Source organism: Tachyglossus aculeatus, chromosome X1, assembly GCF_015852505.1.
Source record: "Tachyglossus aculeatus isolate mTacAcu1 chromosome X1, mTacAcu1.pri, whole genome shotgun sequence".
In the NCBI taxonomy this organism is placed as follows: domain Eukaryota; kingdom Metazoa; phylum Chordata; class Mammalia; order Monotremata; family Tachyglossidae; genus Tachyglossus; species Tachyglossus aculeatus.
The window spans coordinates 54702956-54728385 of NC_052101.1; the positions used below are offsets into that span (position 1 = coordinate 54702956).

The window sequence follows — 25430 nt, forward strand, 5'->3', positions numbered from 1 at the left end:
AGTAAAACAAAAAGCTTGGGCTGTTCTCTCTGAGTGCTCTGCCTCACTCACAGCACTTTCTAGACTCTGTCTTGCTCAACTCCACCCTCGGTAAGTCCTTTAACCCACCACTTCCTCTCTCCTCCCTCTACAATAGTGGTCTTGCACAGTCGTATATCTTTCTGTTCTCTTGAATTCCCCCTCTCAGGGGGCCCAACTGGAGACAGGGTTTCTCTAACTGTACTCTCAAGCCCAGAGGCAGTCACGTGAAAAACGGCAAAAGCAGCTGGTCAAATTGGGACTTGGACCACCCCAGGCCTCAGCTCAGAAACTCAGATTCTCACATGGCAAAAACTCCCTCGGGGTTCAATTTTCCTGAGCCCCTTGAGAAACAGTCCTAACATTCAGACAGGAAACCCCAACTCCACCACCGCCTTTACGTCCAAGGTGGGTTTGGCCCTTTTCCCAAGCCTTCTGATTTTGCTATCCAAATTGCTCTAGAACTTGGGTGGTTTCATTCCCCTATGGAGAGCTCAAAGAGCATCCACATCCTCCAGGGCAGAATGTCGGGGCTTCTTCCTTGGGGGTTCTGGGCAACCTGGAGCATGACTGGCTCAAATGTCCCCTCCCTTACCATCCAGCTGCCAAACAGGCCAGCCACATCAGGTCCAAGACTAATGGCTGTGCTAAAGTGTACCTGCCATTTTTGCCCCAGACCCTGATCTGCAGATTCACTAAGTCAGGAAGCACCCCAGGATTAGCTCTTTAGGATGCCATCACCCCTACAACCTTGTCTAAGAATCCTGACAAACTGTACCCTACACCCCGCCTCATCAGCTGGAGAATAACTCCAGTGGGGCCAGTTTTAATCGAAGCTGGGCTGGGAGACTCAGAAGCTGATTCCCTTTAGTGCTCTGGTCCAGCAAATAGCAAACTGGGGAGGGCAGGTATGGGGAGGGAAGGAGGAGTGGGGAGGAGAATGAACATCCTGAGGAAACACTGCTAGCTAAGTCAGCAGAAAGCATTGGAGGGGAACAGAGAGAAGGAGAGCACAGTAACCTCCCGGGCCTCTTCTAAGGGCACGGCTGAAATGCAAGTCCCTGGGAACTTAAACATTAACATCCATCTGGTCCCAGGCAGCCTTCCCTGGAAGAGATCTGACACTCTACCCTGTGCCCAGACATGGTCGGCAAATCATTCTGGAGGTATTACAGATGGAATGAAGGTGGTGTGGTGGTCCGGGTGGGGCTTAGAGGCTGCCTTCCTCACACTTCGAAGGTAAAAGCATCTGAAGTTGATCACCACCATAAGCAGCTTTAAGAAGGCTTTGTGAAACTTGTTCCAGAGCTAATCTGAGTTACATGTCCATCTGACCAGGATGATTTACAAGTAGGCTAGCTGCCTTCATCTCCTCACTCCTTAAAACCCTCCAATGGTTGCCCACTCCTCTCCGCATCAAACAGAAATTCCTGACCATTGGCTTTTAAGATACTAAATCAGCTCTCTCATATTTAGCCACTCTTTTCCAAGCTCACACTCTTTATTCCTCTCATGCTAACCTACTCCCTGTACCTCGTTTTCTTCTCTCCCACCCTCTGCCTGGGGCTCCCTCCCCTTTCATATCTGACAGTCTGTAGCCCTCTCAATACTAATACTAATAACAATGATAATAATAGTAATAATAATATCATGATGGCATTTACTATGTGCTTACTCTGTGCTGAACATTGGGATAGATACTAGGTTATAAGATCAGACACAGTCCCTGTCCTACAGGGGACTGACAATCTACCTAACCCCCATTTTACTGATGAGAAAAAAATGAGTTCCAGAGAGGTTGTCACACAGCAGGCCAAAGGAATAGCTGCAACTCAAACCTGGGTCTCTGGATTCCTAATCCTGTGCTCTTTCCGCTAAGCCACACCACCCACCTTTGAAAATCACATCTCCTCCAGGAGGCCTTCCCCAATTAATCTCTAATCTTCCCACTTTATATCCCCTAACTGCCACTCCAGGATTTCTGCATCACCTAAATATGAAAAGATTCACAGTTCCCTGAGGCACTTGTGTTCATAACTAATATGGCCTAGTGGAAAGAGCACGGGCCTGGGAGTCGGAGGATTTGGGTTCTAATTCCAGTTCTGTCACTTGTCTGTTGTGTGACCTTGGGCAAGTCACTTAATTTCTCTGTGTCCCAGTTTCCTCATGTGTAAAATGGGGATTAAATCCTATTCCCTCCCACCTAGACTGCAAGCCCTGTGCAGGACAGGGACTGTGTCTGACCTGATAACCCGAGTGCTTAGAACAGTGCTTGATCCATAATATGCACTTAATACAATAATAATAATTATAATAACTTCCTCCTGTTTTTCTGTGTAACCATTTCCACTGCTTGACTATAAGCTCTTTGAAAGCAATGATTGTGTTTTCTAACTACTGTAGGAGTGCTTAGTACAGTGCTTTGCACACAGAAGATTCTCAATTAATGCTAAATAACAACTGATAATTGATAATACATAATTGATCGATTGAATGGAAACAGTGAAATGGACTATATAGTCCACAGAAATCCTCCTGACATCTCTAGCCATGGGAATCATGTAATGGTAGATTTCAGGAGGCTAATGGTTCAGTAGACAACCGCTACACTGTCCAGGTGACACCGTCTTGTACAGGACTTCACACTCCCTCCTCCTTTGCTAATTGGGCTGTGGGATTAATAGCCGAGAATACGCATCCCTCTCTCCCGCCCTCCCTTGAACCCCCTAACTTCCCACATTGAATTTTACTGACTTGTTAAATGAAGAGTTTGACATTATGTCATATCAGGGACAGCTGGGCAAAGAGGACAGAGGGAGCTGGGAAAATGGCAATTATGGTAGAACTCTGGTAGGAAGGTATTGCCCATCTATGGAGAGGGAACCCAGACCCAACAGATACGAGGTCCACTGGACCAATGCTACCTGGAAGCATAGCTGGGACTCCTCTTGACTTCAGCATTTGCCTGAATAGAAGTTTTAGACATTGGAGTGGAGGGGAACTCCTTGACCTTCTCAGGTAGTAACAGTTGGTGGTTCATGAGGTGTGTTTTTCTCCATTTTCTTGCTTTCTGTATTCTTTCAAGTGCTTAGGATGGCACAACCATCCTTCCTGTCTCACAAGCCAGCAACCTTAGTGTCATCCTTGACTCTGCCCTCTCATTCATCCCAAATATCCAATCCATCACCAAATCCTGTTAATCTCACCTTCACAACATGGCCAAGATGCACCCTTTTCTACTCCATCCAAACCGCTACCACATTAGTACAATCACTCATCCTAACCTAACTAGATTACTGCATCAGCCTTCTTTATGACCTCCCAACCTCCTGTCTCTCCCCATTTCAGTCCACACTTCACTCTGCTGCCTGGATTATCCTTCTACAGAAACGTTCTGGGCATGTCACCACCCTCCTCAAAAATCTCCAATGGTTACCTATCAACCTCCATATCAAACAAAAACTCCTCACTATTGGCTTCAAAGCACTCCATCACCTTACCCCTTCTTAGCTCACCCTGCCACTTGGCAGGGCAAAAGTTTTTAAATGGGTGCACATATGTTCAAATACTTATATTTTAATGCAAAGGAGCTGGCAAATGGATCTAAGTCTTACTAAACATTTTAGCATGTTTCTCTGCCTTCTCCTAGAGACGGTTTTGCTGCAATTTGTAATTGTCCCAGCAGATGTGGAATTAAGTGTCTCTCCCACACTGCACCCCCAAAGATAAATGACTACATTAAGTTCATATAGGAGCATGTTATAATTTGGTGAGCATGCCTCAGTATATTACCACAGTAATTGTTATGGCTGCATCCATTAAAATAGTACACATGAGCCAGTATCGCAATATTGCCTTTCTGCTTTCTACTGGTTCCTCTTTCATAGTCACAGGGTCACACTGCCACCCAGCTTTGATGTTAACCGATCACATTCTAGTAGGGAAATGTCTGTTCTTCAAAGGTAAAGGCTGATACCAGCTGCTGGATTAACTGTCACCTGTTACACGCCAAGCTCATGACAGCAGTACAGTTAACGTAACCATAAATGGCACCCAAATCATTAAGACATTTCAGGGCCAAGCCCCTGGAGAATGAAGACACCTACAAAGAGTTTCGAGACAACAAAATAAACCCGATGGGGGCAAGGAATCATATCTACAAGAAGCAGCTTGAACAGTGCTTCCCTAAGATTGTGCTTCTCTGAGATTCTGCCCTCCAGACCATCATCAAGACGCTGGGTAACACTACCAAGATTGGTTCAGTAGTAGTAATAATATTTACTAAATGCTTACTGTACGCACCTTCTAGTTATCGCCCTATCTCCCTCCTACCCTTCCTTTCCAAAATCCTAGAACGAGTCATCTACACTCGCTGCCTCGAAATCCTCAATTCCAACTCTCTCCTAGACCCCCTCCAATCTGGCTTCTGTCCCCTTCGCTCCATCGAAACTGCCCTCTCATAGGTCACCAATGACCTCCTTCTGGCCAAATCCAATGGCTCTTACTCTATCCTAATCCTCCTTGACCTCTCAGTTGCCTTCGACACTGTGGACCACCCCCTTCTCCTCAACATGTTATCCAACCTTGGCTTCACAGACTTCGTCCTCTCCTGGTTCTCCTCTTATCTCTCTGGCCGTTCATTCTCAGTCTCCTTTGTGGGGTCCCCCCACCCCCATCCCCTTATTGTAGGGGTTCCTCAAGGGTCAGATCTTGGTCCCATTCTGTTGTCTATCTATACTCACTCCCTTGGTGAACTCATTCACTCCCACAGTTTCAACTATCATCTCTATGCTGATGACACCCAAATATACATCTCCACCCCTGCTCTCTCTTCCTCCCTCCAGGCTCGTATCTCCTTCTGCCTTTAGGACATCTCCATCTGGATATCTGCCCATCATCTAAAACTCAGCATGTCCAAGACTGAGTTCCTTATCTTCCCTTCCAAACCCTGTCCTCTCCCTGACTTTCCCGTCACTGTAGATGGCACTACCATCCTTCCCGTCTCACAAGCCCACAACCTTGGTGTGATCCTTGACTCCGCTCTCTCATTCACCCCACACATCCAATCTGTCATCAAAACCTGCCGGTCTCACCTCCACAACATTGCCAAGATCCGCCCTTTCCTCTCCATCCAAACTGCTACCTTGCTGGTTCAATCTCTCATCCTATCCCACTGCATCAGCCTCCTCTCTGATCTCCCATTCTCCTGTCTCTCCCTGCTTCAATCTATACTTCACCCTGCTGCCCTGATTATCTTTGTACAGAAACGCTCAGGGCATGTCATTCCCCTCCTCAAAAATCTCCAGTGGTTGCCTGTCAACATACGAATCAAGCAAAAACTCCTCACTCTCGGCTTCAAGGCTCTCCATCACCTCACCCACTCATTCACCTCCCTTCTCTCCTTCTACAGCCCAGCCTGCACATTCCGCTCCTCTGCTGCTAACCTCCTCACTATGCCTCATTCTCGCCTGTCCTGTTGTCGACCCCTGGCCCACATCCTTTCCCTGGTCTGGAATGCCCTCCCTCCACACATCTGCCAAACTAGCTCTCTTCCTCCCTTCAAAGCCCTACTGGGAGCTCACCTCCTCCAGGAGGCCTTCCCAGACTGAGCCCCTTTTTTCCTCTCCTCCGCCCCTCCCCATCGCCCCCCCGCCCTACCTCCTTCCTCTCCCCATAGCACTTGTATATATTTGTACATATTTATTACTGTATTTTACTCGTACATATTTACTACCCTATTTATTTTATTAACGATGTGCATATAGCTATAATTCTATTTATTCTGACGGTTTTGTCACCTGTTTTGTTTTTTTGTCTGTCTCCCCCTTCTAGACTGTGGACTTGTTGTTGGGTAGGGACCATCTCTATATGTTGCCGACTTGTACTTCCCAAACGCTTAGTACAGTGCTCTGCACACAATAAGCACTCAATAAATTCGATTGAATGAATGAATTAATGAATGCACAGCACTGTAGTAAGTGCTGGGAAAGATTATACAGGTGGGTATACAGGTACAATGAGGAAAACTCAGATTAAGAAGCTGTTTTCCACAAGAGAAGCAGTATTGCATAGTGGATACAGCACGGGCCTGGGAGTCAGAAAGTCATGAGTTCTAATCCCGGCTCTGCCACATGTCTGCTATGACCTTGGGCAAGTCACTTCACTTCTCTGTGCCTCAGTTACCTCATCTGTAAAATGGGGATCAAGACTATGAGCCCCATGTGGGACTTGGACTGGGTCCAACCTGATTAACTTGTATCTACCCCAGTACTTAGAACAGTCCTTGGCACACAGAAAGTGCATAATAATAATAATAATAATAATAATTAATTGTCATTCCCTCACAACTTCTTGTGACCACTGGAGAGAAGACAAGACTGAAGGAGATCCAGATCTGTTCTGGTGGCCACTAAACCATGGAATTTTACTCATTAGCGAAAAAGCTATAAGGCTCTGTACACACGATCACAGCACGTCTGAGGAATGCAAATCAAAAAATCAATCGTATTTATTGAGCGCATACTATGTGCAGAGCACTGTACTAAGCGCTTGGGAAGTACAAATTGGCAACACATAGAGACAGTCCCTACCCAACAGTGGGCTCACAGTCTAAAAGGGCATGTAGATAGCTCAGCCATCATTATAAAAGTGGGGAGAGGGGGAGGAGAAATTGGTGGTGATGGCATCAACTTTTCAATGATCTTCTGACTTCCAGTATTGAGGATGAGGTCCTGTGAAGCATTGAGCACCTGCCACAGTGTTAAAGAATGTCCTTCACCCCAACTTTTGCAGACGTCACAACTATAGTCAAAACCATAAGAAATGGCACCTGGATTTCATGGCACTCCTGCAGAAATCGACAAGGAAGGGACTTACTAAACCGCGTGGTCCAACGGAAAGAGCACAGGCTTGGGAGTCAGAGGTCATGGGTTCTAATCCTGACTCCGTTACTTGTCTGCTGTGTGACTTTGGGCAAGTCACTTAACTTCTCTGGGCCTTATCTCATCTGTAAAATGGGGATTAAGACTGTGAGCCCCACCTGGGACAACCTGATTACCTTGTATCTCCCCCAGTACTTAGAACAGTGCTTGGCACATAGCAAGAGCTTAACAAATACCATCGTTATTATTATTACCTCTGCATGAGTTCTTTCCTCAATGTATGGAACCCCAAGAAAAGGCTTCAGGACTTCAGAGATGTCACCGTAATATTCACAATAAATACCACTGATTGGTGGTGGTGGTGGGAGATAGCTGGCTGCAGAAAGTACTGGGGCATCTCACTAATTTCCATTGCCCGGAAGATCTTAATCAGTCTTTGTAGAACATTCACTCACCCAATCACAATGTGGCTTTGGATTGCAGCTCAGCACAGCCAACATGATCTTTCCAACCTGGCAGACACTGAAGAAATATATGGAGCACCTCAAGACCCCTGTGTGGCTTTTGCAGATGGTACAAAAGCACTTAACACCATCAACAATCCTGGGTCTGGCAGCTACTATGTAAATCAATCAATCAATCATATTTATTGAGCGCTTACTGCATGCAGAGCACTGTACTAAGCACTTGGGAGAGTACAATAGAACAGAGGTGGTAGATATGTTCCCTGACCTCAGGGAACAGTCCAGAGGGAGAGACAGAGACTAAAATAAATTACAGTAAATCTGTCTGCCCTGAGAAGTTCACCAAGATCTTATGGGTATTCTATGTTGACATGGCCAACTGGCTCTGAGCTGGAGGTGTCTGATCCTTTCCCCATCATGTGGGATTAAGCCTCCTCCACTTGTCTGCTGTGTGGCCTTGGGCAAGTCACTTCAGTTCTCTGTGCCTCAGTTACCTTATCTGTAAAATGGGGATGAAGACTGTGAGCCCCACATGGGACAACCGGATTACCTTGGATCTACCCCAGTGCTTAGAACAGTGCTTGGCACATAGTAAGCGCTTAACAAATATTATTATTATTATTATTATTATTATTATTATTATTATTATTATTATTACGTGGTAGTCACGGTCTTAACATAGTCTACGCTACCCTGCTTGAAGGTGTGACAAGGAATATGCCACTTCTGAAGCCCTGGAAAACCTCTCTCTCTTCAATAGTCTATAAGTATCACTGAAAGTTTCTGACACAGTTACCCAGGAGCTGTTATATGCTGATGACTGTCCTCTGGATGCACATAAACAAAAGGATATGTAGGTGATTATGAATCGCTTTGAATCAGCACAGCACTACAGACTGACAATAGCCTGAGGAAGAATGAAATTACGTACCATCCTGCACCAGGAAAACCCTAGATTTTCATTAGCAGCGCAGAAATGAAGGCTGTTACTGAATTCTGCTACATAGGCAATACAATGCCCAATGAGGCAAGGATAGAGAAAGAAGTGGAAGATTTAACCCCGAAGGCCAGCATGCACTTTGGGAAAGTGGGGACAAAGGGATATTAAGTTTTACTCCAAACTAGGAGATTATACAGTTGAAGTAGTGATAATGATAGTAATAATAATTGTGGTATTTGTTAAGCACTTATTGTGTGCCAGGCACTGTATTAAGTGGGGGTAGATACAAGCAAATTGGGTTGGATGCAGTCACTGTCCCACATGGGACTCCCCGTCTCAAACCCCATTTTACAAATGAGGTAATTAAGGCCCAGAGAAGTAAAGTGACTTGCCCAAGGTCACACAGCAGATAAGTGGCTGGGATGGGATTAGAACCTATGACCTTCTGACTCCCAGACTCATGCTCTATCCACTATGTCATGCTTCCTATTCATTCATTCAATCGTATTTATTGAGTGCTTACTGTGTGCAGAGCACTGTACTAAGCGCTTGGGAAGTACAAGTTGGCAACATATAGAGACGGTCCCTACCCAACAGTGGGCTCATGTGGCTGCAAGGGCTGACCTAACACAGGTAGCATATTTGGTTCCTGTAATCTCACACGAGGAAAACAACATCAGCTAAAGAGATAAAATCACCAGCAATGAGTCAGTCCACCATCATCAAGGCAGTGCTCATTACAACTCAGCTTCACTGGATGGAACGGTGAAGAGAATGGAAGATTGCTGGCTTTCCAAGTAGGTACTTTAGAGTGAACTGAAAGGAAGCTTTTGCAAGCAGGAAGAGCAGAACTAATTATTTTAAAGACATAGTGGAATCTATTCTCAAACTACATGATAGTGCAGAGAACTGTACAGAGCAGCAGTGGCCATACAGCAATTAGAGGAGGGATTGCTCTCTTCAAGGAGAGATTTCAGGGTGATTGGGATATCAAGAGGCAGATATGGAAACAGTGACAGGCACTGCAAATAGTAAACAGAACAGCATGGAAAGGGGGCTCTCTTTATGGGCACATAGTGTAGAATAGATTTCAGCTGCATATTGGTCTCCTCCCCTCACCCACATGGTTAGACTTTCACAGTCAGCAGCCTCAATATCAAACACAAAGGGGGGGTGGGGGTGGGGGGTAGTGTGCATGTGTGTGTGTGGTAGTTAAATGGGAAGAAGCATGGCTGAGTGAGAAGCAGGATGGTCTGTGGGATAGAGCATGGGCCTGAGTGTCAGAAGGATCTGGGTTCTAATCCATTGCTCCACCACTTATCTGCTTTGTGACCTTGGGCAAGTCGCTTAACTCCTCAGTGCCTCAGTGACCTCATCTGGAAAATGGGATTGAGACTGTAAGCCCCATGTGGGACATGGGCTGTGTCCACCCTGATTATCTTGCACTTAGTATAGTTCCTGGCATATAGTAGGTACTTAATAAATACCACATCAAATTATCTGTGCATAGTATACTGACAGCATTCACGAAAATCCTATGGAATAAAAATGACATGAATGCCATCCAGCACAGTCAAGGTTTCATGGTATGCTGATGGTTCCACCTTTTCTTAACAGCCAGTTTTCTACTTTGTGGACCCCACTGAAATTACCACCATCATCACCCATAAATACCAGATTTCTGCATGTAAGGAGAGTGGTTGCTAAAAAGAAGTGCTTAGGTTATTCCATGTTGCCTGATCCTGAACTATTCCAGTCACCTGAAAGTATTTCTGTTGGTCACCACATATCCTTTAAGTGAGGAAGGGACTTTTAGCATCCGGTACCCAATTAAGTGGACAGTACGTTATTTCCTATTCAACTGATCGTTCTTAGTTTAGTTCCCAATGGATGGTAATTCACATCCTCAAATCATCATCATCTTAATCAACAATGGCATTTATTGAATGGCTTACTGAGCACTGTGCTAAACATTTGGGAAAGGACAGCAGAAGGATTACATACATTCCTTGCCCACCCTGAGTTTACAATCTAATGGGGGAGATAGACAAAAAATATTCACAAATTGAGGGAGCAGGAGGATAACAGAGTTTAGTATAAATGTATCAGGAGGAAACAGCCAAATAAACAATATGAAAATGAATACACAAATAAAAATATAGATTCAGACACAACGAGGATGGGAATGAAATACATGCTGGTCTGAGCACGAAAGACCAGGACCTGGACTTGGAATTAAGTGGTAGGGTAGGATAGTAAGAGTCATTGCATAATAATAGTACTGTCAATGGTATTTATTGAATGCTTATTATACCTTGCTTTCAACTCTCCCATCACTCAATCAGGCTGCTTCCCCCACCTGGAACTCCTTTCTCCCCACCAAATAAAATTTTAGCAATTAATAATTTTGGCTTTTATTCAATGCTTACTATTTGAAAAGTGCTGGAGTAGATACAAGATTGTCAGTTCAGACACAGTTCTGGTCCCACATGGGGCTGATAGTCTAGATCCTCCCCATTTTAGAAGATGAAAGAACTGAAGCTCAGAGAGGTTAAGTGACTTGCAAGGTCACCCAGCAGGTCAATGGCCCAGCTGGAACTCGAATCCAGGTGTCCTGACACCCAGACTACAGCCCTTCTCACCTTAAGAGCCGTCCTAAAAATCTCACCTCCTCCAGGAAGCTTTCCCCGATTAAGTCACAATATCCTAGTCATGCAACCCAACACCACCCTTGGCATTTATGTATTTCATTCCCATCCTTGGTGTACATAAACTTATATTTTTGTGTATTCAGTTTCATATTGTTTATTTGGCTGATTGATTGACTGATGGATCAGCAGATAAGCAGCTGGTCTGCAAGCCCTGCTCCAATGCATTCTGTACATAGCAGCTAAAAATTCACCTTCCATATCTGCTGTTTCATGTCACTGTGACACACCCAGCTCACTACTCCATAGTGTTTTCAAATCTTCCCAGCAGGTGGCTCCTCCCTATTTGCTCTTATCTGCTGATCCAGTCAATCAATCATATTTACTGAGCGCTTACTATGTACTGGACTAGGTACTTGGGGGAGTACAATACAACAGAATTAGAATCCTTCCTAGCATGACCTCTCCAATCCAGCCAAACTGGCCTAAGTGAAGTCCCTCATACCCTGTCCTTTCATTCCAGCCTCCAAGCCTTCACCCAAGTTGTCTCTTAAGCATGAATCGACCTCTCAGCTCTTGGCTACTATATCCTCTCCTACCCCTCTTTTGAATCATAGCTTTCCACGATGAACCCAACCTATTCTCCAACCCATCCACCCAACCCAAGTCCCCACCACACACACACACACACACAAACCCTTCCACTCACTTTTAAAGTGTTTTATCTATCCAATAAAATAGGTTGACTGCCTTCATGTCTCTCTTCTCACTTCTACTCAACTACTGACCCAGAGTTGCACACAGTCTATGGACTCAGAAGATGTTTGTCGATGAATGACCGACTGAGGAGCACAATTCCTCCCTCTTGATGGGAAAAATATGAATCGGATTAAGCCCACTTGGGAGAAGATATTCTGTGGGGAGAAAAGACTTTCCTTCCATTGGGTATTACCAGGGGTACAATCCTGCTGCTTCCTATTACTTTGTACAGATTTCAGGGGAATTATCCTCAGATGGACTCAAGTTAATTCCAAACCCAGTTTGTACAGAGGATATGGAAGTGGGCTTTGTTCCATTGTCTCGGAGGGGTAATAAAGTCCCTAGAGAGTTAGAAAGGGTGCACTGGTATCCACCTTTTTTGAGTACCCGTAGGTTTTCAGGAGATGTGGTCCTTGGCCTTGAGGTGCAGGGAAGATGAACAAGGTTCATGTAGATGAATTTTGGGTTAATTAATTACTTCTGAGCATCCAACTCCACCATACCTGTTTTCTCCTCTTTTGTACTTCTAGGGAGCAAACCTTGGCATGTGTACCTAAATAGAGACCTACTAATGTACCTGGAGAAATCAAGTTTTAAAAACTCCTAGCCACAGACCCTCTAATATGCACACATGTGTGGGATGGACCTTCTACTGAAGACCAAAACAGTCCATCTCCTGAGAAAACAAATGGACTGAAAAGGCTATGCTCACCAAGTCAGTCCACTCTTGGAATGATCAATTCCAAACTCAGAGGAGCCAGTCAAAGGGTGTGGTGAGGTGTGAGAGTCTCTGGCATCGGTCAACTTGCATGTTACCATCTCACTGCCAGAATGCAAAGAGACAGGCTCCTAGAATTAAAGCCAATATATGTTTTAAGGGTTTGAAAGTGGAGCTGTCCCAACCTCATCACCTTAAACTATCCCTGCTACGAGTCTCATATTTTCAAGCAGTCCGCAGTCATAAAATTGCAAAAGCTTTAATCTGAGACTACTGATATTTTTTAAAATTCAGCTACATGCTAGTTCACTTTTCCTCACAAAAATCTGTCCTATGTAAAACTTACTGCCAGCAATAAACTTTAATGCAGCTAAGGATGTTAATAGAACAATTTCCCCAGCCAACAATCTCTCAGTTGATGTTCTAATCCCAAACTCATTCTCTTGCTTGTAGCAATGATATGGATGAACAAGACCAGATTGCAGACACATTACCTTACGGCTCCTCCAGGGATTCCCTGTAATCATTCTGAGAGTTAGCCAGCACAACAGAGGAAGCAATGGGCCTTTAGGGAGAAAGTTATCCTTACAACTGACTGAATCGATACAGGAGGAGACACTGCCACAAAAGTGATTTGCGATAGGAACATTTATATCAGAATTAGCCAAGCAGTTGAGAAGTACGGTAAGAAGAGCTTCCAAATGGATTTGAATAAGCTGACAGCATGAGAATATTTCTCCAAGTCACCTATAAAGCAGGGTTTACGTTCTTGAAGAGTCCCACATTAAGAAAACTCACATTATAGGAGTCAGTCAATCATTTCTATTGAGTGCTTACTGTGTGCAGAGCACTGTACTAAGTGTTTGGGAGAGTACAATATAACAATATAACAGACACACTCCCTGCCCACAATGAACTTAAATTTAGAGGGGGAGACAGACATTAATATAAATTAATAAATTGCAGATATGTACATAAGTGCTGTGGGTCTGGGGGAGGAGATGAATAAAAGGAGCAAGTCAGGGTGATGCAGAAGGGAGTGGAAAAACGAGTAAAAGAGGGCTTAGTGAGGAAAGACCTCTTGGAGGAGATGTGCCTTCAATAAGGATTTGAAGTTGAGGAGAGTATTGTCGGATATGAAGCAGGGTGGCTCAGTGGAAAAGAGCACGGGCTTTGGAGTCAGATGTCATGGGTTTAAATCCTGGCTCCACCAATCGTCAGCTGTGTGACTTTGGGCAAGTCACTTAACTTCTCTGTGCCTCAGTTACCTCATCTGTGAAATGGGGATTAAGACAGTGAGCCCCCCGTGGGACAGGCTGATCACCTTGTAACCTCCCCAGTTCTTAGAACATCGCTTTGCACATAGTAAGTGCTTAAAAAATGCCGTTATTATTATTATTATTTGAAGAGGGAGGGCATTCCAGGCCAGAGACAGGATGTGGGCCAGAGGTCAGAGGTAAGACAGATGAGATTGAGGAACAGTGAGAAGGTTAGCATTAGAGGAGTGAAGTGCGCGGGCTGGGTTGTAGTAGGAGAGTAGCGAGGTGAGGTAGGAGGGGGCAAGATGATTGAGTACTTTAAAGCTAATGGTGAGGAGTTTCTGTTTGATGTGGAGATGGATGGGCAACCATTGGAGGTTCCTGAGGAGAGGGAAACATGGCCAGAACGTTTTCATAGAAAAGTGATCCAGGTGTCAGAATGAAGCATAGGCTGGAGTGGGGAGGGACAGGAGGCAAGGAGGTCAATGAGGAGGCTGATACACTACTCTAGGCAGGATAGGATAAGTGATAGGATTAACATGGTAGCAGTTTGGACCAAGGGGAAAGGGCGGATTTTAGCGATATTGTGAAGATTGAACTGTCAGGATTTAGTGATGGATTGATTATTATATGGGTTGAATGAGTGAAAGGAGTAAAGGGTAATGTCAAGGTTATGGGCTTGACAGTAATGGGAAGGTCAGGGGGAGTACAGGTTTGGGTGGGAAGATAAGAAGTTCCATTTTGGACATGTTAGGTTTGAGGTGATGGGAGGACAATCAAGTAGAGATGCCTTCAAGGCAGGAGGAAATGTAAGACTATGGAGAGGAAGAGAGACCAAGGCCAGAGATGTAGATTTGAGAATCATCCGCATAGAGGTGGTGGTTGAAGCCATGGGAGCGAATGAGTTATCCAAGGGAGTGGTGTAGACAGACAATAGAAGGGGACCCAGAAGTGAACCTTGATGGACAACCAATTAGGGGGTGGGAGGCAGAGGATGAGTCCATGAAAGAGACTGAGAATGAGTGGCCAGAGAGATAGGAGAAGAACAAGGAGAGGACAGGGTCAGTGAAGCTGAGGTTGGATGTTTCCAGGGCAGAGGGGTGGTCGGCAGTGTTGAAAACAGCTTTGAGGTCGAGGAAGGCTAGGATGGAGTAAAGGCTGTTTGATTTGGCAAGACAGAGGGTGGTTTCGGTCTTGATCAACACTATGTACGTGTGCACAACTAATCTTCCAATTTGGCATCGTGCTATACTCAGATAGATGTGCACTGTCTGATGATCCTTCCCTAATTCCCCAACAGAGTTCTCTCCAAACTACGTTGTAAAGTCATGCATTATGGGAAAACTACTGATATAGAAGAAGGGCTAAAAATATTGTTAGAGAAATGAACAAATTATAAGCTCTAGAACAGGCCAGGAATCAATCAATCAATCAATTGTATTTATTGAGCGCTTACTGCGTGCAGAGCACTGTACTAAGCGCTTGGGAAGTACAAGTTGGCAACATATAGAGACAGTCCCTACCCAACAGTGGGCTCACAGTCTAAAAGAAGCAGCGTGGCTCAGTGGAAAGAGTCCGGGCTTTGTAGTCAGGGGTCATGGGTTCGAATCCCAGCTCTGCCACATGTCTGCTGTGTGACCTTGGGCAAGTCACTTAACTTCTCTGAGCCTCAGTTACCTCATCTGTAAAATGGGGAGTAAGACTGTGAGCCCCACGTGGGACAACTTGATCACCTTGTATCCCCCCCCAGTGCTTAGAACAGTGCACATAGTAAGCGCTTAACAAATGCCATTATTATTATTATTATTAAAAGGGGGAGACAGAGAACAAAACCAAACATACTAAGGAAATAAATAGAATAGATATGTACAAGTAAAATAAATAAATAGAGTAATAAATATGTACAAACATATATACATATATACAGGTGCTGCGGGGAAGGGAAGGAGGTAAGATGGGGGGATGGAGAGGGGGGACGAGGGGGGGAGGAAGGAAGGGGCTCAGTCTGGGAAGGCCTCCTGGAGGAGGTGAGCTCTCAGTAGGGCCTTGAAGGGAGGAAGAGAGCTAGCTTGGTGGACTGGCAGAGGGAGGGCATTCCAGGCCCGGGGGATGACGTGGGCCGGGGGTCGATGGCGGGACAGATGTGAACGAGGCACGGTGAGGAGATTAGCAGCAGAGGAGTGGAAGGTGTGGGGTAGGCTGTAGAAGGAGAGAAGGGAGGTGAGGTAGGAGGGGGCGAGGTGATGGAGAGCCTTGAAGCCGAGGGTGAGGAGTTTCTGCCTGATGCACAGATTGATTGGTAGCCACTGGAGATTTTTGAGGAGGGGAGGAACATGGCCAGAGTGTTTCTGGACAAAGACAACCGGGGCAGCAGCATGAAATATGGATTGAAGTGGGGAGAGACACGAGGATGGGAGATCAGAGAGAAGGCTGATGCAGTAGTCCAGACGGGATAGGATGAGAGCTTGAACGAGCAGGGTAGCAGTTTGGATGGAGAGGAAAGGGTGGATCTTGGCAATGTTGTGGAGCTGAGACCGGCAGGTTTTGGTGACGGCTTGGATGTGAGGGGTGAATGAGAGAGCTGAGTCGAGGATGACACCAAGGTTGCGGGCTTGTGAGACGGGAAGGATGGTAGTGCTGTCAACAGAGATGCGAAAGTCAGGGAGACGGCAGGGTTTGGGAGGGAAGACAAGGAGTTCAGTCTTGGACATGTTGAGTTTTAGGTGGCGGGCAGACATCCAGATGGCGATGTCCTGAAGGCAGGAGGAGATGCGAGCCTGGAGAGAGGGGGAGAGAGCAGGGGCAGAGATGTAGATTTGGGTGTCATCAGCGTAGAGATGATAGTTGAATCCGTGGGAGCGAATGAGGTCACCAAGGGAGTGAATGTAGATCGAGAACAGACGGGGACCAAGCACTGAACCTTGGGGAACCCCCACAGTAAGGGGATGGGAGGGGGAGGAGGAGTCAAAATAGACTGAGAGTGAATGACCGGAGCGATAAGAGGAGAACCAGGAGAGGACGGAGTCTGTGAAGCCACGGTCGGATAGCATTTTGAGGAGAAGGGGGTGGTCCACAGTGTCGAAGGCAGCTGAGAGGTCGAGGAGGATTAGGATAGAGTATGAGCCGTTGGATTTGGCAAGCATGAGGTCATTGGTGACCTTTGAGAGGGCAGTTTCTATGGAATGTAGGGGACGGAAGCCAGACTGGAGGAGGTCGAGGAGAGAGTTGGTGTTGAGGAATTCGAGGCAGCGCGTGTAGACAACTCGTTCAATCGACCATCCAGGATCTGATTCACCTTGGTGATGGTCCTGCATCAATACTGGTACCATGTGGTGCATACTGAGTGCTGAGCCAACCCAAAAGTGACCCCAAGATGAACCAAAAGTTGTCTGGGATTCACCTCTGGGTATGCGGTGAAGAAGTGCTGCAACTTCATTATGATTTGGGGAGTTGTAATCCTAGCACTCCATGAGCAGCCACATGTAATAATAATGATAATAATGGCACATATGTGTGGCAGCCCATCCCTGGAAATGTTAGACCGGGTCCTGAGCTCTCTTCCAGTCTAGTCACAAGTCCAGCCTCTGGTCCACCTCTCCCCCACTCAAAATGGGGCTTGAGAGGCACTGTTCACTTTTGATTGGGTTTGGCTTTGCTGGTAGGGCACAACTTTGCCCCAGGAACTAAGGACTCATGGGACTTGTGTGCTCAGCTGAGCCCACAGAGTGGTCTAGAAGTAGTATAGTAGTTGTAGAAGTAGAATATAGTAGTATTCTAGTGGTAGTAGTAGTAGTTGTAGTAGTAATGGTATTTATTGAGCCCAATGCACTGTACTAAAAACTTCAGAAACAGAACTGACACACAAGGCACATTCTCTGTCCACAAAGAGCTTACATTCTTATGGGGGCAGGGATATATATATAAATATACAGAAGCAGCAGAGTCAGAATAAATGAAAATATATATACATATATTCTAAATGAATATCACATATATACACAATTGCTGAAGACAGGCATAAGTACATAATTCCAAGACCAAGCTGAGGGATTGGTAAGACTCAGGGTGCAGGTAGCCTACCAAGCAATTATCATAATTTCTTGTATTCGCAGAAGTTGTGCACTCAAGGGCAAACTGAAGGACATAGTGGAGGCAATTTAACCTGATACTTCAAGCCACAAATTTTCAATTGCTGAATCTGGGGTCTGAATTACTTATACTGACTACTGACTATCTCAATTGGTTTGTTAGTGTAGACACAGCTTTTGATTCCTGCTCCAAGAAGCTAAAAAACTATCCTAATAACTATCCTAACTACCCTTTGCTAGTGTAGACACAGCCTTCAATCTCTGCATTGTGTAACCAAAAGCCCTTGATAGATAAACCTCACTCTTCTTCTCAAAATCTTTACGAAGTAGGGTGGAGGAAGAAAGTATTCTCATTCTACAGATGAACAAAGTGAAGTCCAGCTTAAGTGGTTCCGGGACTTTCTCAGGTTGTGAACTATGATGGTGATAGAGTCAGAAACTGATCTCACATGATGTGAACGCTACCCAAGAGATCTCTCCGGTATACTCGTGGTCAGGGAAGGAGTCTACCAACTACCAAGTGCTTAGTACAGTGCTCTGCATACAGTAAGCACTCAATAAATACGATTGATGATCATGATCTCACTACATTTCATTAGGAGAAACACCCCCCAACCCACCCCCTGTTGAATTCTGATTGCTTGATCCATTTTCCAATCTGCAGAGAGACATAAAGAAGGGCTTCACTACAAAATTCTCCACTTCCTTCACACTTGGACAGAGCCCATCATTTGTCACTTTGAGTTACAAACTAAAAGATGCTGCTGGCTAATGCTCAGAGGTCAGCCAAGTGATACTTTCTGTAACGATTCCCAGAATCTTGATCTAAAGGGGATGCTTGTTTTTTAATACTGTTTCAATTTTTCACTAATTAAGCAAAAACAAAAGTTAGCTTTGGATATCAGTTATGGGTCTCCGCACACACAGAAATATAGTTAATATTTAAGAATATTTACCAATAAAGTTCTAGCCTTCTGCCTAGTCCTTTTTAAAACATAAAATCCACTATTTTCCCAGAAAAACTAAAAGCCAATCAAAAGGTGTCATTTTAACAGATCATTTAGATAAAAATTTGAATTGTGATCAAACACTCTACCTGGGATCTGGAAAAAAAATCATGCCCTTATGAAATTTTAACCCACAAAGAAGGAAAAGCACATACAGATATTTGAGTTTTTTGGTTGTTTGCTTTTTCAAGGGTGAAACTAAATTTGAGAAGGGAATTTTATGTGGTCTTTGTCAACAGTTTTTGAAGCCACTTATGACACGTGGGTAGGTTTATGTAAGCACATTGTCAGATAGACACAAACTTTAAGTACCCTTCCTGTCTCTACATCGCCAGCAATAATTTGAATATTGGAATTTAGTTTGGTTGGTCACACCCAAGGCAGATTATATACTGCAACACTTTCATCATGCTTGCAGACCTTGGAACTGGCTTTTTGCCAGGGAAGGGAGCAAATGTGACAGAAAGATACCCAATACTCCCACACTTTGGACATGGGGGTTGAAAACCCATAAATATAATCCCCAATATACTCTTGTTGTGTTGTACTCTCCCAGGTACTTAGTATAGTGCTCTGCACACAGCAAACACTCAATAAATACCATTCTCTCTCTCTCTCTGTATATATATATATGCATATCTATATATATCTGTACAAACACACACACACACACACACACACACACGCATATGAGAGAAACATTTTGTGGGGTACCTTAACTTTCTGATCTTTATTACAACACATTTCACAATATCCAAAGATGATTTCAACCGTTAATTTTCTTTAACAACTCAGTAGATCTCATGAGGTTCTTTAGGGTTTGATGCCAAGGTCTCAGGCTTTCAGTCATGGTATTCTCTCCTTCCCAACTCCTTGAGACCCTTTCCTTGCCAGATTTGTATTAGCCTAAGATATAAGGACCAAAGAAGCTTTTTGGAAGCATCAGTGAATCTTAAGAAGGAGGCTCAAGTAATCAACTCACTCCCAGCTCTGCCAATTGTCAGCTGTGTGACTTTGGGCAAGTCACTTAATCAATCAATCAATCGTATTTACTGAGCACTTACTGTGTGCAGAGCACTGTACTAAGCACTTGGGAAGTACAAGTTGGCAACATATAGAGACAGTCCCTACCCAACAGTGGGCTCACAGTCTAAACTTAACACTTAACTTCTCTGGGCCTCAGTTACCTCATCTGTAAAATGGGGATTAAGACTGTGAGCCCACTGTGGGACAACCTGATCACCTTGTAACCTCCCCAGCGCTTAGAACAGTGCATTACACATAGTAAGCACTTAATAAATGCCATTATTATTATCATTATTATTGCTATTATTATTATTGTGAGATGAGAAGACAATAGGGACAATGGTCAACTTGCGTGACTCACAATATCTTCCATTGTGTCTATTTTTTATGGGACAAAAGCAACTCCAATCATTATGGCAGGCACTGGGTTCAATGCCAACCTTGCGATGGGTGACCTAATAATGTCAACATAAAAGAATGAAGCCCACAAATCATCTTCTCAATTTATTACTTACATGGCCTTGGGAACTGCCAACTGGAAATTGGGAGGTTCTGTTCCAGGCTTGGTGGCTCATTCCCTGTGGGATACTGGAAAATCACTGGATTTCTCCATTTTCCCCATGTGTAGGATACGGACAATAGTGCCTGTCAGTAGTGCCTGTCACCTCCCAAAAGCATGGTGGACAAGACCAAGAAAATCCCCCACCTACCAATCCTACCACATTGATCCTAAATTCCCACAATTCTCTCTTGGGCCACTACTAGATTTTGACACCAGTCTACATATTTTGTTTTGTTGTCAGTCTTCCCCTTCTATACTGTGAGCCCGTTGCTGGGTAGGGACCATCTCTATATGTTGCCAACTTGTACTTCCCAAGCACTTAGTACAGTGCTCTGTACACAGTAAGCGCTCAATAAATACGATTGAATGAATGAATTTCTCCTCTATGTAACTGGCAGTGGGGTGAGAGAGCAGGATAGTTGTCCCTCAGTGAGGAAAAAAAATGACCACACCCACAGGAGGTCAAGGCCAGAAAGCAAAGTTGTGTCATGAAGGTCTGGACAATTTTATTATTGAAAACTACAAATTCTAATGCTGAGAGAATGACAAAGTAACTGGAGCTTGGAGCTTGCAGTGGTCAAGATGCAATTAATGCATACAGACTCCCTTTTCCCCCCAACACACACACACACACACACACACACACACACACACACACACACACTTTTTTCCCTGGAAGCAAGGAAGAAAACACTTTGATGGACACCAAAAGCTATTTTTAAAATCACTTACATGGTTTCTTCTATGTCAATTATCTAGCTGGGAAGGAACATTCCTCAAGGCAGATACTCAGTCCTTTTTTGGTCATTCGGTGTAAGCATCCAGCAGAGCACTCAGATACTATTGTGATCTTCCAGACTGTAAGTGCACTGTGGGCAGGGAACTCATTGTCTGTTGTACTCTCCCAAGTGCTTACTACAGTGCTCTGCATACAGTAAGCACTCAGTAAACACCACCGATTGATGGATTGACTCTCTTGGCCTCCTCAGACCAAGAGACCACACTCAATTTGCAAAGGCAAAGCCCCAAGTTCCCATGGCCTTGATGGGGTGGGGAGAATTGGAGCGGGGATGGGGGGGAAGGGTCCGGTTTGTTTTGGGTTTCCCTTTTAAAGCAAAACAAAAAGGTAATGTCCTTGGGATCCTGAAAATCTGCACACACCCACAGCTTCACAAATGCTTTAACAGGGCTTCCAGCAGCCACAGCCCTTTGCCTTCAACTGCCTGCCTCTGAGGCCCTTGTCTTGCATTTCCTGTAAACAGGGAACACTTCCTCCCCAGAGATGACCTGGCAATGAACTAACTATGACTGATGTTAGGAGGCACCACACCCAGCATCCCACTGTGCCAAGAGGTACAATGGCTGGCGGACAGGACATAATAGCTTATTAGCGTCTACTGGGTCTTTTATAGACTTCTCAGTGGGCACTATTTACATCATGCTTCTGCAACCACACAGCTTTAGTGTCCACATAATCCAGCATTTGCTTTGGCTGCGAAAGATCGAGGGGTAAGCCAGGTCCGGGGTGGTTTATTGCAACCACCCCGCTGAACTTCCATTTTTTTTTCAAGTGGGTAAAAGTCCCATCCTATTCTTTTGGCTGATCTCAAGAAATAGGCATGACGAAGATGATGATGATGTTAATGGAGATAATGATGAAGTGGAAGATGAGATGATGATGATGATGATGACAAAGATGGTAGTGATGATGAGGAGGAGATACAGGATTCCCACCCCTTCCTCTTTGACTGCTCGCCTGACTCAGGGACTAAGTGAAAAAACTGAAAATTATTGGATTCTGACTTCTAATGTTGGCTCTCATTAGATTGCTGTGTGTCTTAGCTTCCCTGAGCTCCAAGATGCACACCTGAAAGGTTTATGGAGGAGTACATAGGCATGGGCTTGGATATAAACATGACAGAGATCTCCAGGGACAGACTTGTCAGAGGAAACTTACGGCTCAACGCAGCTCAGAGAGATTCAGAGCAGAGTCAACCCACCTCCTGTTCACAGCCCTGCCCAGGGTCTTCCTTCACCGTTTTTGGTTTGACTCCACACTTTCACCTTATTTGCAGTATTTTTCTTCTAACCAAGAATAAGACACACAGTGAACTGTGAGACAAAATGATGATTCTCAATAGCCTAATCTATGGGATACCACACTGCTCCAGGAGCTCTGGCCCACTTTAAGCTCAGATGGGAATGAGGTCTTGTTGATCTGAATGGAGCTGGGCACGCCAGACAGTCAAATATTCTCCATGACCATAAAGAAGCACAGGCAACTCTGATCTGTTTTACAAAATCTCTTTCCCCCTCAAAATGACTGGAGTCAATCTCCTGGATGGTACCTTCTGAAGACTATTTGGTTCACATGGAAAAGTATGATCCAGATGTGCAGATGGAAGGAGAAAATGAAAACCACTTTGAATCTTAATTTTTAGCACAAAGATGGGCTTGTTGATTACCCTGTGGATTTTAAGTTTTTCGGGGCCGTGAAAAGGTATCTGGAACTATTTAAGTACTGCATTGCCAATCTTTCTGCTTTATGTCAAAGGAACTGCTTTGAATTATGAGTTCTGAGAATTCCTTTCAATAGCCAATTGGCATGATGCTTTCAACACACATACACTCAGGACAATGGAAACAACCAAGGAAAAATTTACAAAGCACAATTGCATGTATAATTCAAATTCAAAATTAGGAAAATGATGTTTGTGGGGAGCATTGAGGAGCCCAGTACATTGCATCATAGTAAGAAAGAAAATCTTTCATGTGAACCTAATGTGGCATTTACATTGACACCTCACGCTTGCCTGCCCAGTTAGGTCCTGTGTGTGTCTTCATATCACTGTCCCCCAAGAAGGCGAGATAGAAAGGGCAGTGCAGTTTGGGATCAGGGGTTACCTGGAGCAGCAGTCTCCAGGTGGTCAGTGGCCAGAGAGGGAAACATTGAACTGGAGTGCTAGGAAGTGTCCATTAGGGCCTGGCTATGGCAGAGTCTGGGCCATGGGTCCTGTAGAATGCAGGATTGGGTCAGAATGTCATCCCACCAAACCCAACAGCCCAACCCACTGCGGGCGGGGCAGGGGGCAGGGGGTTTCAGGCTGGATGAATCACGGTTGTTGCAATCAGAAATGCCACTGCCCAGGTGTAGGAGTTGCCCATGAGCGCTGAGGTACCACAACTTTCAGCAGCCTCGAGGGCAACCTCAAATGAATGGTAACACCCAATCAAATAATATGACCTGGCCCATACTTTTTCAAATTATTACATTATTGGTATCAGTGCCTACTGAGTCTGCTAAGCACTTACTGTGTGTCAAACACTTTTCTTCACCCTGGGGTAGGTACAAGTTCATCAGGTTGGACACGGTTTCCATCCCATGTGGGGCTCACAGTCTGAGTAGGAGGGAGAGCAGGTACTGAATCCTCATTTTACAGTCGAGAAAACTGTGGCACAGAGAAGTGAAGTGACTCGCCCAAGGTTACACAGCAAGCAGTTGGCACTCACATCCCTACCTTGTGATTCTACTTATTGTTTGGCCTGGCACCACTTCCAGGCTGGGTACTAGGGGCCTGAACCGGTTTTGGGTTGGGGCAGGACAGGGGCAGGCTGGGCCCCAGATATCCAGCCTGTGTAGGGTTCTTTTGTCCATCAAGCAGACCTCCAGGTAACTCAGAATTTTCAAGATGCTGCCAACAGAGTTCAGTCCACACTGGAAGGTGGCTTGTTTTAGGTGAGTTCACATATTATAGGCCCCTGACTGCTTTGGTATACAACCTAGAAAGGCTGTATTCCACAATTTCCACAATTTCGCTGTGATTTGTTTTTCCAACCAGCTACTATTTCCTCTTTAGTTCAACAGCCCTAAATCCATGTATGAAAATAAAATTCAATGACTCTGGGCATTCCCCCTACAACTGTATTTCAATTCAATACTCAGGGTAGATGCACACAAAGCGTATGGTCAGTTTCCCTCCTCTCCTGGATGAGGAGAGATGGAAATGGAAAGACAGAGACCAAATATCCAATTAGTAAACTTGTGTCTGCTAATTCTGTTGTATTGTACTCTTCCAAGTGCTTAGTACAGTGCTCTGCACATAGTAAGCACTCAATGAGTATCATTGATTGATTGATTGATTGATATGGCTTAACTTGGGACAGCCAGGCCCTTTTGCAACCCTAATTCAATAAATCCTGCCCTCTGCAGTCCTAGATCCACCCTACTTCTATGGTCAACACTAGAGTACGTCTCAACTTCTCATCACAGTTGAATCTGGGCTAAATTTAGAGAATGGGTTAAATATTCCCAGTTTGACACATGTGCACCATTCTCTTCTCCCACCCACCAATCTACAATGACACCCCATAACACTTAATTCCTGTGGACAGTCAGATGTAATCAGTATGATGAGTTGAGACACGGTTATTCATTGCTTTCTATGAAAAGCATGGGCTGTTCTAGCTGTGGAGAGGGATTCAAAGGGGAATTCAGAAAGGGTCACATTGTACTGAGTATAAGTCAATCTGCCTATAAATTGACTCAACTTTTAGGTCTCATTTCCAGGAAAAAACTTTACAAGTTAATTCTGTCACTAAGTCAAAGACGACTGCAGAACCTTTTTGGATTACACCCCCAACCCAACCGAAGTTTACGACTTGTATTCAGACCAATACAGTCAATCTGTTCAAGAAATGCACTTCATTAGACAATCCCTAGTTTGCCATGACCAATCCTGTAATTGAGATGCCCTCTGTGATAAGCAGGTCAAAAGAATTTCCTTTAATGCACAAATAACAGAGAAAAATGTGAGCTCCAGGCATTCCATGGGCAGGAAATATCCAAGTGCTGAGAGGAATGGAATTAGAGGATTACAATTAACTGGGTTGCAGTGACTTGGGGGAAACTTGGGCTGGATCAACTGAAGTCTATTCTGGTTTCCAGAAAGTCAAACCATCTTATTCCCACCTACTCCCTCATTCATTCAATCATATTTATTGAGCGCTTACTGTGTGCAGAGCACTGTACTAAGCTCTTGGGAAGTACAAGTTGGCAACAT

At 44.7% G+C, this 25430-nt stretch overlaps 1 protein-coding gene across 1 annotated transcript in view; it reads right to left on the reverse strand.

Annotated features, from left to right (window-relative positions):
- FGD5 (FYVE, RhoGEF and PH domain containing 5) overlaps positions 1-25430 on the reverse strand; it is a 173244-nt gene that overhangs the window by 101461 nt on the left and 46353 nt on the right. The gene's annotated exons all lie outside the window — the stretch shown is intronic.